General features: G+C 62.8%; 1 protein-coding gene across 8 annotated transcripts in view; it reads right to left on the bottom strand.

Annotated features, from left to right (window-relative positions):
• TNS3 (tensin 3) overlaps positions 1 to 12,780 on the bottom strand; it is a 107,835-nt gene that overhangs the window by 73,928 nt on the left and 21,127 nt on the right. For 4 of the 8 annotated variants that reach the window (XM_079786487.1, XM_079786483.1, XM_079786481.1 and 1 more), the window contains exon 2: positions 5,035 to 5,072. The exons of 2 other annotated variants lie outside the window; for them this stretch is intronic. The gene's annotated coding sequence lies outside the window, so the exon portion shown is untranslated. Of the gene's footprint in view, positions 1 to 455; positions 474 to 5,034; positions 5,073 to 12,780 lie in introns of those variants that run through there. 2 more of the 8 variants (XM_079786484.1, XM_079786486.1) reach the window with 2 other exon arrangements.

Genomic DNA, 12,780 nt, shown 5'->3' on the forward strand with positions numbered 1-12,780 from the left:
GCTTCTGTGGATGCCAAGCTGGCACCCACACAGGCCCAGGACCCCTGCCCGGCCGTGATCCTACCCCTGCCTGCGGCCCCACCCCTCGGGGGCCACCTCAGCCTGGAGACACCATGTAACTCCCCGAGGCGGTGTCAGGGGTCAGGCGGGCTCAGGCACGGCCGAGTGCTCACCCGCGTCCTCCCCTCTGCGAAGGCCCTCGGCCTCCTGCTCGCCGAGTGGACACGAGAAAGATGTGCCCTGGGCCATGTCTAGGCTGCTCGGCCTTCCTCCCGGCAGAGAAGACTGACGGACACTTCTTCAGCTCGCGGTTGCAGGCACCCATCCCCCTCCTGACGGAGCTGAAGACGCCACGCAGCCACCACCACGTGCTCTGCCCGCCACCATCCAGCACACGCAGCTGCCCCTCCCCGCACGCCGAGGAGACAGGCCCCGCCCCCCCTGGGCACACTCACAGATTCCCAGGTCACCGCCGCGCCGGCACTGTCTGCGGTCACCCCAACCCCGCACCTCGTCCCGCGCCTGGGGCACCTGCGCCTGGGGCACCGCGTCCCACGGCCGCTCCAGGCAGATCCAGGAAGGAGAGGGGACTCGCTGGGTCCAAACTCCACGCACCTCCCCACAGGAGCGGCTCCCGGGGCAGCAGGAGCCCCCGGGAGGGGGAGGAGAGGTGGTGATGGGGCAGGCGGGGACCAGGGCGGCCTGAGGCCCCAGAGGCCTGGCCCAAGTCACTTTATGGCTTTCCCGTGGCTCCACGTGGGGCCCCGTCACCGTTACCAAGGGCAACCGTAAACAAACAGGCTGCACCCAGCCGCACCTGCCGACGTGGCACCTGCAGCCACTGGTATCAGCAGCCTGTCCCACAGCAGCAGGCGGCCAGGCGGCCAGATGGCCAGGCGGACAGGCGGATAGGCGGATAGGCGGATAGGCGGACAGGTGGACAGGCGGACAGGCGGACAGGCGGCCAGGCAGACAGATGGCCAGGCGGACAGGTGGACAGGCGGCCAGGTGGACAGGCGGCCAGGTGGACAGGACAGAGGGGCCTCACACCGGAGCCACTGTGCCCGGGAAAGGGAGTGTCTGTGTGTCTGGCTGTGTGTCCATGTGACCGAGTGTGTGCGTTTGCAGGGGCTGGGTTATGAGAGTGCGTGTGGGTGTGCGGCTGACCGTGGACGACTGCAACCTCAGCGTGAACCCGGTTACGGGGCCGGCTGGACCCTGCACCACAGACCCAGCTTCCGTGGCTGCCGTTTCAGTCAACCCTCCTGGGGCGCGCCGGTTCCTCTAAAAGCCCGTGTGCAGCTCACGCCACGCCCGCCATCGTGTGGGTCATGTGGACGATGGACACGTGCACTGAGACCGAGGCTGAGCCCTCACCCCGTGCACGCGTCCACACGCAGCTGCGACAGCCAGACGGGCTCCACTCCGACCTCCTCAGCGCGGCCCCCCTGTCGCGCCCCTGGACGGCTTGAGCAGCGGACGATCACGCCCCAGCCCGCAGCCTGTGCCAGGTCAGGGTCCCAGGGCGGCTTCCCTGCCTGCCGCGTCCTCCCCGGCTTCCCTCTGGGGGGCCTGCGTCCTCCTCTCCCCTCAGGACGCTCGTCACGTTAGACCCGCCCATGCCCTTGTGCTGCCTCTTCAAAGGCCCATCTCTGGTCAGAGTCCTGGGGTCGGAACCCCCTCCCGGGTCTGCCAGGGCCCGTGGGGACCAAGCCCACGCAGGCCAGCAGGCGGGCCCTGAATGCCTGCACAGAGGAAACCGCGCCCGAGAGCAGAGCGCGGCCCAGGCGGAGCGCCCTCGCACACGGACCCGGAGGTGGGACGCGGCGCTCAGCTCACTGGGCTCCCCACGCAGCGGAGGGAGCGGTGGGTGTGGGACGTGCAGCGCAGCCTTCGAAGCAGGCTCCCCGAAATGACACCACCCGCCCGCGACCACAGAGCATGTCAGGAGGAGAGACCGGGCCACCCACCGGCCTGGGAGACACTCCCGGCCACACCCAGTCACCAGGAGGCGCGGTCACGCTCGGACCTCGGGTGCGGGCCCTCTGACCCGGCGGCGGCGCCATGAGGCAGAGGGCGTCTGGGTGATGGCGGGCGTGGGTCCAGGCCATCGCCCGAGGACGGGGCCGCAGAGGCCCAGCCACAGCAGGCCTCCGCCTGCACAGGGGGCTTGGGGACGGTGGGGGATGGCAGAGCCAGAGCGCCCCACACCGCGGGGAGCGGCCTGCCCCTGCCTGGCAGAGGACGGAGGGAGGGCGCCTGAGGACCGCCTGTGACAGCACCGCCGGTGACGTCAGGAAGAACCACTGCGGACACCCCATGGGGACGGTGCCTCACCCCTGCTCAGCAGAGGGAGGAGCTGAGGCCCAGGGTCGCTGCTCGGGGACGGACCCATCGGACGTGGAGCCGGGGCCTGTGCTCTCCCCGAAGCCCCTCGTCTCCCGAGAGCTCTACGTGCCTGCGCTCCGGCCTGCACAGGCGGTGCCGGGACCCAGCTGTCGGGAGCCTCGGCGCGGCTCCCGGGGGACCAGCTGCACCCGCTGGCTCCAGGGGCAGCTGGGAGTCTGTGGCCCTCTGTTCCCTGGGACACGTCGGGGCTTGGGAATGAGAGGGGCTTTGTCGCTGCGGGCGCTCTCTCCCGCATCGAAGCTGCATTCCCAGAGAAATGAATACGGCACGTCTCCCCCGCCCCCACCCCCCATCTAATAAGAGCGAAAGCTTATCTGCCTCTCAGCCAACTGCCAATTTCTGCGGCTACAAATGGCACAATCAGTGATAGCTAAGACTTCTGGAATATTCTTTGAACCAAAGAATTCAATCTCCTAAGTAGTTGGCTGGGCCACCTTTAAGAAACGGAGCCAACAGCAGTGAGCTCAGGTCTGCAGCGCAGGTCAGGGTGCCGGGCAGCAATACCATCACAGGCATGTACACCCACACCCACGTTCACACATGCACACCCATACATGCACTATCACACACTCACACATGTACACCCTCACACATGCATGTTACACATGTGCATGGGCATGCACACTTGTTCATGCATACCCACATATCTGAACACTCACATGCGTGCACACTCACATATATGCACGCATGTGCAACGGCATGCACACTCATGCATGCACACCCACACACATGCAGGAATGACACAGGACAGACGGCAACCCTGGGTGGCTCCCCTCGGCCCCCACCACCATGGTGATGAGTCACAGTCCGTGCTGGACAGGCTCCCTCTGAAAGGGACCCTCAGGGGTCGGGGCTCATTTAAATCCTCACAGGGACTGAGGGACCCTCTCTGAAATCCGAGCCATTTCCCACGGTGGCATTTATCCCACGCCCGCCGCACACGGGACCTTAGCTCCCACAGCTCAGGTTACAGGTGCAGCGCACACGTCAGAGGAGCGTCGTGAGGGCACAGGCCACGACACCAGGCCGTCGGACCCCGGTCCTGCCCACGAGTGTGCGAGCGGGAGAGGCCCGCCTTCCCAGAGTGAGACCCGAAGTGAGGCCGCAAGTGACCGCAGCAACGCCCAAAGCCCCGCCCAGACGCCCGTGCAGCACACAGCTCCCCACGCAAGTCGTGGGCCACCTCAGGAGGCCGGACGGTGTGGCGAGGACGGAGGGCGGTGGCCGGGCCGGTGCCCTTGCAGCAGGGGTTTGCGCTCCTCTCTGCCGTCAGGTCCCAAGTCCGCCCCAGTGAAGCGTTCAGAGAGAAAGTCACGCACTCTCTTCCCCGAAAGAAGAATAAGGGCTGGGCCTGCAGTGCTTCACCTTTGTGCCTGTGAGTGTGCGCCTGGCACGTGTGTGTGCATTGTTTGTGCGTGCCTGAGCATGAGTGTGAACTGTGTGTCTGCATGTATTCATCTGTGTGTGCGCAAGTGCATGCATGTGCATACGTTGCGTGTGTCGGTACACCTGTGTGCGTGTCTGCAACTGTGTGCATGTGTGAGTGTGCATGTGGGTGTGAATTGTATGTGCCTACATCAGTGATGGGCAACCTTTTGAGCTTGGTGTGTCAAACTTCGCCAAAAAACTGAGCGTAACTCGGGCAGTGTGTCACTTTGAGGAAAAAACATTATTTCGCAAATGTTTCATCCTCAGGAGCAGCAAATGTTTCATCCTCGGCATGCGGCCGCCTCAGCGGCCGCGTGTCATCAGAAATGGCTACGTGTGTCAGTGCTGACACGCGTGTCATAGGTTCGCCATCACTGGCCTACATGTACCCGTGTGTGTGTGTGTGTGTGTGTGTGTGTGGTGGGAGGGTGCAGGAAACCAGGTCCCAGGTCCTCCATGCACAACGCACCCTGGGAAGCCAGCTCACGGCACGAAGCCGCCTCCGCACGTGTCCTTCCCAGTCGGGAGGACCAGGTGGGATCTCAAGACACTGGCCCGCGGGGTCCACAGCTCCCTGGACCGCAGAACGGCCGCCCGCGGACATCTGATGGGCTCACAAAGGTGGCCCCGCTGCGGGTCACATATGCAGAGAATGTGGGCGTGCGGACACGGTGACGGGGTGAAAACCAAGCCCATCCAGGGAGCCAGCAGCTTCCCACTAATCAGGTCCCTGAACCCACCCAGCTCCCGCCTCCCCACTTCCTGCGGGTCCAGCACTGACCCCCCCAGGGAACACGCAGAGGCAGGGCCACACCCCAACTCAGGGCCCCCACTCCCACAACAGCCTGCAAACCCCAACCAACCTACGAACCAACAACTCCCCCAGCAACTCCTCAGGCCAGGCGGGCCCGAGCCCGGCCCACCCTCTCTGCCCCGAGAGGCGGCGTGTGCTAGGAGCAGGGCGTGACGTGGTCAGGAGTCAGCCAGCTCTCCTCGGACCCAGATGCTGGAGGTCTTTTCCTATAACTCAGCCACGATGCCGTGGCCCCGTGAAGTCTCGGGGGGAAGTGTATCTGCCTCGGGAGCACCGGCCGCTGCTCTAGCGCCTTCGCTGCCCAGCGGGCCCGCCCCGGCGTGTAGTTTGCAGTAGCCGAGGGGGAAGGGCCCAGGGCGGGTGGGGGCGAGGGGGGCGCTTACCTGGGCTTCACATCGCCTGTGGGCGGAGGACTTGCCGGCTAGAAGAGAAGCGAGAGCGTGTGCTCAGCGGTCTGGGCAGCAACACCTCCTACATCTCCAAACCCCCAGCCCTCGGAGAGGCCGGATGGGGGAGGTTCCCGCCCACGGGGCAGCGCTGGGCTCAGCGTCGGGGCCACGTGTGCAAGGACCCGCCACCCCTGCGCGGCCGCCACGGTCAGATGGGCCGTGCGGACGGGGGCACATCCCAGGGGCTCCCAGGGGCTCCCAGGGTGCTTGGGGCCGACCAGACCCGGATGCACCTCGGGGAACCTGAGCAGCAGGAAGCACTGAGGTCCACCTGCAAATCCCAGCTCCTCCGGAGGGAAGAGGACTGAACACCCGAAGACGCGGACCGGCCCCGAGCTCAGCGAGAAAGTCCACGTCGAGTCACACTCTGGACTGACTGTCGGACTGAATCCACGTCTCAATTCCTGCGGGACCCTCCCGGGGCCACCGCCGACCCGAGTGGCAGGTGTCAGACGGCCTGACCGTGCGGGTTTCCCCGGAACCAATGGATTCCACAGCCCTGCCCTCCAGGGGCGCAGCTGGGCCGCCACCCTGCTCTGCGCGGGGACATGCCCCTCCCCCACGTTCCGGGCAGGGACAGCAGGACACGCAGGCTCCGTGTGGGCCCCGGGGCACCCCTCCTGCCCAGGTGAACCCCGGGGCAGCAGTGGGATGAGGGGCGGGGGCCTGGGCCGGGGCGCGTGAGCTGGGGCATCCGGGTCCCCCCAGGAGGCTCCCTCCCGGCCTGTTCCTCCCCCAGGGTCACAGCGATGTCACCGGGAACGGTTCGGGGACCTGCTCTGAAATGGCAGGCAGCCTGTGGGGTCCCGGATGACAAGCCTCAGAGGTCAGAACACACGCCCCAAACCAGGTCGGCGTGCGGAGGCCCAAGCGTCTCAGGCCCCCCTTCCCTCCTCCCTGCGAGCCAGCACCCCCGCTGGCCTCACATGGTCCGCGTAGGGGCCGGCGGCTGGCGGTCCCGGGTCTGGGGGTGAACAGCCTGGCTGTTAAGTTCGTGGGGTCTAGTTTCTGAACTGCCTGTCTGTGCCTCCGAGTGTGTGAAGTTACTGATCCTGCACCTAACGGGCACCCCCCCCCCCCCCCCCCAGGTGAGGAGAGAGCCTCTCAGAGACGCGCTCACCACTGAGGGGAGGGCTTCCGCCGATTAAAGACGCGGCCCGGCCGCTGGGGCTCAGTTGGGTAGGCAGATCCCGGGCACCAAAAGGTCGCCGGTCGATTCCCTGTCAGGGCGCACGCCCTGTGTGTGGGCTCGCACACAGGAGGCAGGATTGATGTTTCTCTCTCTTCCTCTCTTTCTAGAAATCAATTAATTTAAAGCCCGGCCGGCGTGGCTCAGTGGCTGAGTGTCATCCTGTGAACCAGGAGGTCAGGGTTTGATTCCCCGGCAGGGCATGTGCCCGGGCTGCGAGCTCGATCCCCAGTGTGGGGCGGCAGGAGGCAGCCAATCACTTATTCTCTCTCATCATTGATGTTTCTATTTCTCTCTCCCTCTCCCTTCTCTCTGAAATCAATAATTTTTTAAATCAATAATAATAAATAAAAACCAATTTAAAAACTTTTTTTAAAAGATGCAGATGGAGAGCAGGTGACCATCATCCCTCGGGGTCGCTGTCGGAAGCCGGTGTCCGGCCGGCCTGCACACAGCGGGAGGGGCTTCCCTCCCTGGCCGCCACGCCGCACAGCCCGGTCCCAGGAAGGAGGAGGCCACAAAAGCACCAGAACTTTCCCCAGAAACCTGCATCCTGAACCACACAGGCCCAGGACAATGTGCACGTCACTCTGACCGCCAGCCCCGACCCCCACCTGCCCGTGCTGCCTCCAGCGTCAGAGGTGCCATTGGCAAAGGAACCGTGTGTATTTAGGGTGAAGAGCGACGGTTTGGTCCACTGTCAAGTCTCTACCACAGCGGAGGCAGCCCGCCCGCTCACCGGCAGGCTCACGTCCACGGCGGGGGCGGGCGGCGGGCGGCGAGCAGACTGCCCTCCCGGGGACGCTGGCCTCTTGGCGCCTCCTGGGCCCACTCAGCACCACGGGCGGAGGGAGACTCCTCGCAACCTCACTGTGCTGGCGCCGGGACACCGGGCTCCCCGAGGCTGGACCTGGACCGGGGCTCCCTGGTCACCCAGCGCGCGGACCCCCCAGAGCGACTCTCCTTCCCCTGGGGGTCCTGTGGCTCCGCTTCCCTGGAGAGCCCACCGAACGCAGACGCAGACGCAGGGCCCGCCCCGGCCGGGCACACGGAACAGGAGCCAGAAAACGCACACAACACCCCTCCCCGCGTGCGAGGACTCAAGAGCCACGCTCACGGCTCCTGTCGGCCACGGGAAAAGGACTAGCGATCCCAGAGGAAGTCGGGCTCCGGAGGATCTGGTCCTAAAGCTAACACGGGGCATGACTGTAACGGGCAAGGAGAGAGACGGACAGCTGTGGGCGGCGCACACGAAATCCGCGGGAGAGACAAGGGCTGACCTCACGGGAGGCCTCGGCACAGGGAGACCCCGCAGCTCACGTGAGGAAGGATGGGCACGCCCTGGCCAGGGCTCCGTGGTGGGAGCGGCGGCATCGCACTGAGGGATGCTGGTTCAACTCCCCATCGAGGGCGTGGGCCCCGGCTTACGGTTCATCCCCAGGCCCCGGCCGGGGCATGTGCAAGCGGCAACCCATGGATGTCTCTCTCTCATGTCGATGTTTCTCTCTCTCTCCCTCTCCTCCTCCCCTCCCTTCCTCCCACTCTCTCTCAACGGGAAAAATGTCCTCGAGTAAGGATTAACAAACAGGAAGGAAGAAAGGAAGGAAGGAGGGAGGGGGGAGGGGGGAAGGGGGGAGGGCCCACAGGAAGTCACGTGGGAAAACTGGCTCACTCGTGAAAAATAACAGAAATCACATGAATTCCAGTGGGATGCGCCATGAAAGGGGTCAGAATGGGAGAAGCAGAGTGAGCACTGAAGTAAAACTGGGCGCCTTCCTGACGTGGAGAAGGGGAGACGGGCTGGAGCAGAAACGGAGCAGACTCTGAGCGCCACCTGGAGCTTCACCCCGGGCCCTCCGAGCGCCAGACCAGCAGCCGCGACAATGAGTTAGAAACCAGAGGAAAAGCGGGTATTGTACGTGAGCGAGGGCGAGAAAGGCTAGTTTACACGGCGGGGGCGTTTGTTTCTGTTTAGATGCTCGGCCTCCGTAACCACCAGAGGACGACACGCGAGGGCGGAGACACCTGGCAAGGGGGGCACCGAGCAGCGGCCGGCGGAGCGGGTGGCCTTCAGCGGGCGGTCCAGGCTGCAAAGGGCGCCTCCTCGGGGCCTGTGCCCCCGCCTCCTGCACCCCCAGCGGAGGCCCCGCACACGGAGCTTCCTGCACACGGAGGCCCCCCCCCACGGAGGCCCCCCCACGGAGGCCCCCACACGGAGGGATCCCGTGCCCCGGGCACTGGCGCCGCCGCGGCCGACATTTCTACTCGTTGTCCTGGAACCTCTATTCTTCGTGTTCTCCCAGAGCCTTGGGAACCCGGCCGCTCCCCGGCTTGTCGAGGCCTTCATTCCCCCCTCGGCCTGTGCTCCCAGGGAGCCGAGCCCCGGCACCTCCGCTCCCCCCCGCCCCCCCCAGGGCTGCCCCTCTCCTGCGTCCCCAGGACGGACTCCGGTGCACAGGGCACAGGTGACCCCAGAGCTTCTCTCGCCAGGTCACCAGGTGTCATCAAGGGTGACACAGCAGCCCGGCCGGCGTGGCTCAGTGGTTGACCTCTGAACCAGGAGGTCAGGGTTCGAGTCCCAGTCAGGGCACAGGCCCGGGGTGCAGGCTCGACCCCCAGCGTGGGGTGTGCAGGAGGCAGCCGATCCATGATTCTCTCTCACCATGGATATTTCTCTCTCGCTCTCCCTCTCCCTTCCTCTCTGAAATCAATAAAAAGATATATTTTTACAAAAACAGCAAGTCCCACGGGTCACGTGGCGTCTAGCGAAGCCGGGGGCTTTGTTCCGTGACACAAGAAGGCCTCCCCAGAGGCCGGAAGGGCCGCCACGCACTGAGCCTGACGGGGAACAGGGACATTTCTTCGTGTGTGAACTTTGGTGAAAGAGCAGAAGGTAGAAAGGAGCCCCTGAGTCATGCGGCCCCGGGGGGGGGGGGGGCGGGGCAGGAAACACGTCCTCTCAGCCCATCCCCCTCCCCCCCCTCCCCCCACCAGCGCTGCTCTCTGGGGAATTCCTGGAGCGGGAACCTGAGCAAACACAGCTGGCCCTGCCCAGTGCGGGGACAGGCTGCGGGGGAATTCCAGGCCTGAACCCGCGGAAACCCCCGGAGCGCCCCATCTGCTCTGGTTTCGTCACCGAGAGGCTGAGCGGGGCCTCACCTCGGCACGGCACCCCGGCCCGGCAGGGACCCGCTCGCACACCCCGCAGCCGCCGGCCTCCGTGCAGACCTCGTTCTGCTCTTCGTGCAAAGGCCAAGGACGCGGTCGGCTCTCCGCTTCCTCCCTCTCCGGGGCCACCGCGAGGCGCAGAGAGAGAGGCGCTGGAGGGGGGCTTTCCCAGCAAACCGGACAGGAGGCGCCCTGCCAGCGGGGCCCCAGGGCCTCGGACGCCTGTCAGCATTCCCGACACCGGGGTCCCAGCTCGCCCGCTCGCCCGCAAACCCCGGGAGAAGCGTGCGGGAGCGCCACCCGCCTCAACACCGCTCACGCCGTCCGCTTCCAGAAGAGAGGCTGCCACCCACCTCTGCCCGCCCCGGGTAGCCACGCGCCGCCCTGCCTCCTGCTCTCCTGGGAGGAGTGAGGCACACACAGCCTCTCGGGGTCACGCACGCTAAGCAGAGGCTGTCACAGCCGCCTGACAGGAGGCGGCGCCCAGAAAGCCGGGCATCGAGGCCCCACACGCACGGCACCCGGACAGGGGCCCTCGCCCCTCCCAGCTCACGTGTGTGGCTCGAGGCTCCCGGTGGAGGGATGACCGTGCACAGATCCAAGTCGCCTTGGAAACCAGTGCTAGGCCCTGTCCCCGTTTCCGACACGCGGCACGTGTTCCGTCAGTAAGTCCCGTCCACGCGGATCCTCCGAGGGGGTCACTCACCCCCAGAAAAACAGAATTCACTGCCTCCAAGGCGCCGTTTTCAAGAATGTGGCAGCCCGATGAGCGTGGCTCAGTGGTTGAGGGTCAATCTATGAACCAGGAGGTCAGGGTTCGATTCCCGGTCAGGGCATGTGCCCGGGTTGCGGGCTCCATCCCCAGTGGGGGGCGTGCAGGAGGCAGCCGATCCATGATCCTCTCTCATCATTGATGTTTCTATCTCTCACCTTCTCCCTTCCTCTCTGAAATCAATAAAAAATATATTTTTAAAAAAAGAATGTTAAACAAATGGTACAACTACTTTGGAAAACAGACAATTTCTTATAAATATTTTTATTTCTATTGATGCTCAGCCACTGAGCCACACCAGCCAGTCAATTTCTTAATATTTTTAAATCTACAACAACCGCAGGACTCCACAATGCCACTCCTCCAGACGCTAAAAGAAAATAAATGCAAATGTCCACAGAAGATGGTGCGAAGGCGGGCCCCGCCGCCTGTTCCACGTGCTCCTGACGGGACACAGCCCAACGTCCGCCCGAAGGTGCCTGGGTGAACCCCATGGTACCTGTGTGCAGGGAACACGGTTCCGACACACACAGCAAACCACCCGTACACGGCACATCGCGGCCAGCGTCGAAGGCGGGACCCAGCTGAGTGGCAGACTCTAAGTGCACGGGGCGTGGTTCCACGTGTAGGATGCTCACAAGCAGGCAAACACATCTGTCTGCTCTTCCGAGGCAGAAATAAGACGCGGTGGCGCTGCCCCGGATCCCTGCGCGAGGACAGCTCCTGGAGGCAGAGAGGGGCCGGGCAGCCACCACGTGAGTAGGTGCCGGAGTCCAGGCGGCAGACCCAGGAACTCACTAGACAGCACCGGAGGCAGAGCGCTGCCCAGGGCACCTACCGCCTTCCAGAGTCCCTCTGAGGCTTTCAGGCCTATGCATGTGTGCACATGCGTGTATATGTGTGTGCACACACGTGTGTGAGGGAGCCACCCAAGGCTGAGGCAAGCAGCAGCATCAAGGATTGGAGGAGCCGTGCTCAGCACCACACAGAGCGGGCCCGGTGCCTGTCCCCGGCCAGGCCTGAGGAGGATGAGGGACTGCAGAGGCCTGCCTGCCTGAGGGTGTTAGCTCTCGCCAGCACCGCTCCCGCTGCACCCACATCTGAAGAGCAGTGCCCAGCCCCGGCCGTGAGCTCAGGGGTCAGAGCATCGGCCTGAGCAGTGAGAGGTCACTGGTTTGATTCCCCGTCAGGCCCAGGCCCAGGTTGTGAGTTCAGTCCCCACAGGTCATGGATTGACGTCTATCTCTTTTCTTTGGTAGATTTAAAAAATACGTATGTTTTTAATGATTTCAGAGAGAGGACGGGCGAGGGAGTGATTGAAACATCGATGATGAGAGAGGATCATCCATCGGCTACCTCCTGCCCCACAGGGAATGGAACCCGAAACCTGGGCATATGCCCCAACCACTGAGCAACACGGGCTGGGCTGATGTTTATCTCTCGCATCGATGTTTCTCTCCCTCCCTCTCCCTTTCTCTCTCTCTAAAATCAATAACAACATTTAAAGACATAAAACAGCAAAAAGCAGTACCCCAAAGGACCAAACTATCTCCAAAGAACTTAACTGCATTCCATAACAAAGCAGAATATCTGCAGGAATGAACAAATACCCAGCAGCCAACGAGGTAAAACGTGCAGTGCCGGCATCCAGTCAAAATCCCCTGGCCTCCCATCGAAATGACCAGCAGGCAAAGCAACAGCCCACGAGGAGACTCAGTCACTGGGCAGTGACCCCAAACGGACAGGATCAGCAGAGAAACGCGCAGCTGGACTGAGAGCTACCACGAGGCGGGGGGTATCGTAATTGTGTTCTGTATGTTCCAAGGGTAAACAGGATCCTCAAAGGTATAAAGAGATCCAGCCCAGCGGTGTGGCTCCATGGTTGAGCATCAGTCTATGAACCAAGAGGTCACAGCTCAATTCCCAGTCAGGGCACATGTCCTGGTTGTGGACTGATCCCAGTGTGGGGCGTGCAGGAGGCAGCTGGTCAATGATTCTCTCTCATCATTGATGTTTCTATCTCTCTCTCCCTTCCCTTCCTCTCTGAAATCAATAAAAATATTAAAAAATGATGATAAGAAGTAAAAAAATAAAAATAAAAAGACCCAAATCAAACATCTATAGAAAAAAGTGTAAAAATCCGAGGTGAGAATACACTGGATGGGGTTGCTGGTAGGTTAGACACTGCAGAAGACAGATTAGCAAACCTGAAGACCTCACAGAACAGCTTCCCAAAATAAAGCTCGGAACGAAGAACCCATCGAAGTAATGAACAAACACACAAACAGCTTCAGAGGGCAGAGCTGTGGGGCCCCTTTAAGCAGCCTAACATGCATGTGACTGGAGTCTCTGAAAAGGTGGGGGGAGGGGGCGGGATTTGAAGAAACAATGGCCCAAACTCTTCCAAACTATAAACCCATAGACTGAAGAAACTCACCAAACCCCAAATACAAGAAATGCAACGGAAACCACACCAAGGCACCTGATCATCAAGTTGCTCCAACCCAGTGACAGAGAGAGAATCATGAAAGTACCCAGCCAGGGCGGAGAG

The sequence above is a fragment of the Cnephaeus nilssonii genome, assembly GCF_951640355.1.
Source record: "Cnephaeus nilssonii genome assembly, chromosome: 12".
Taxonomy (NCBI): domain Eukaryota; kingdom Metazoa; phylum Chordata; class Mammalia; order Chiroptera; family Vespertilionidae; genus Cnephaeus; species Cnephaeus nilssonii.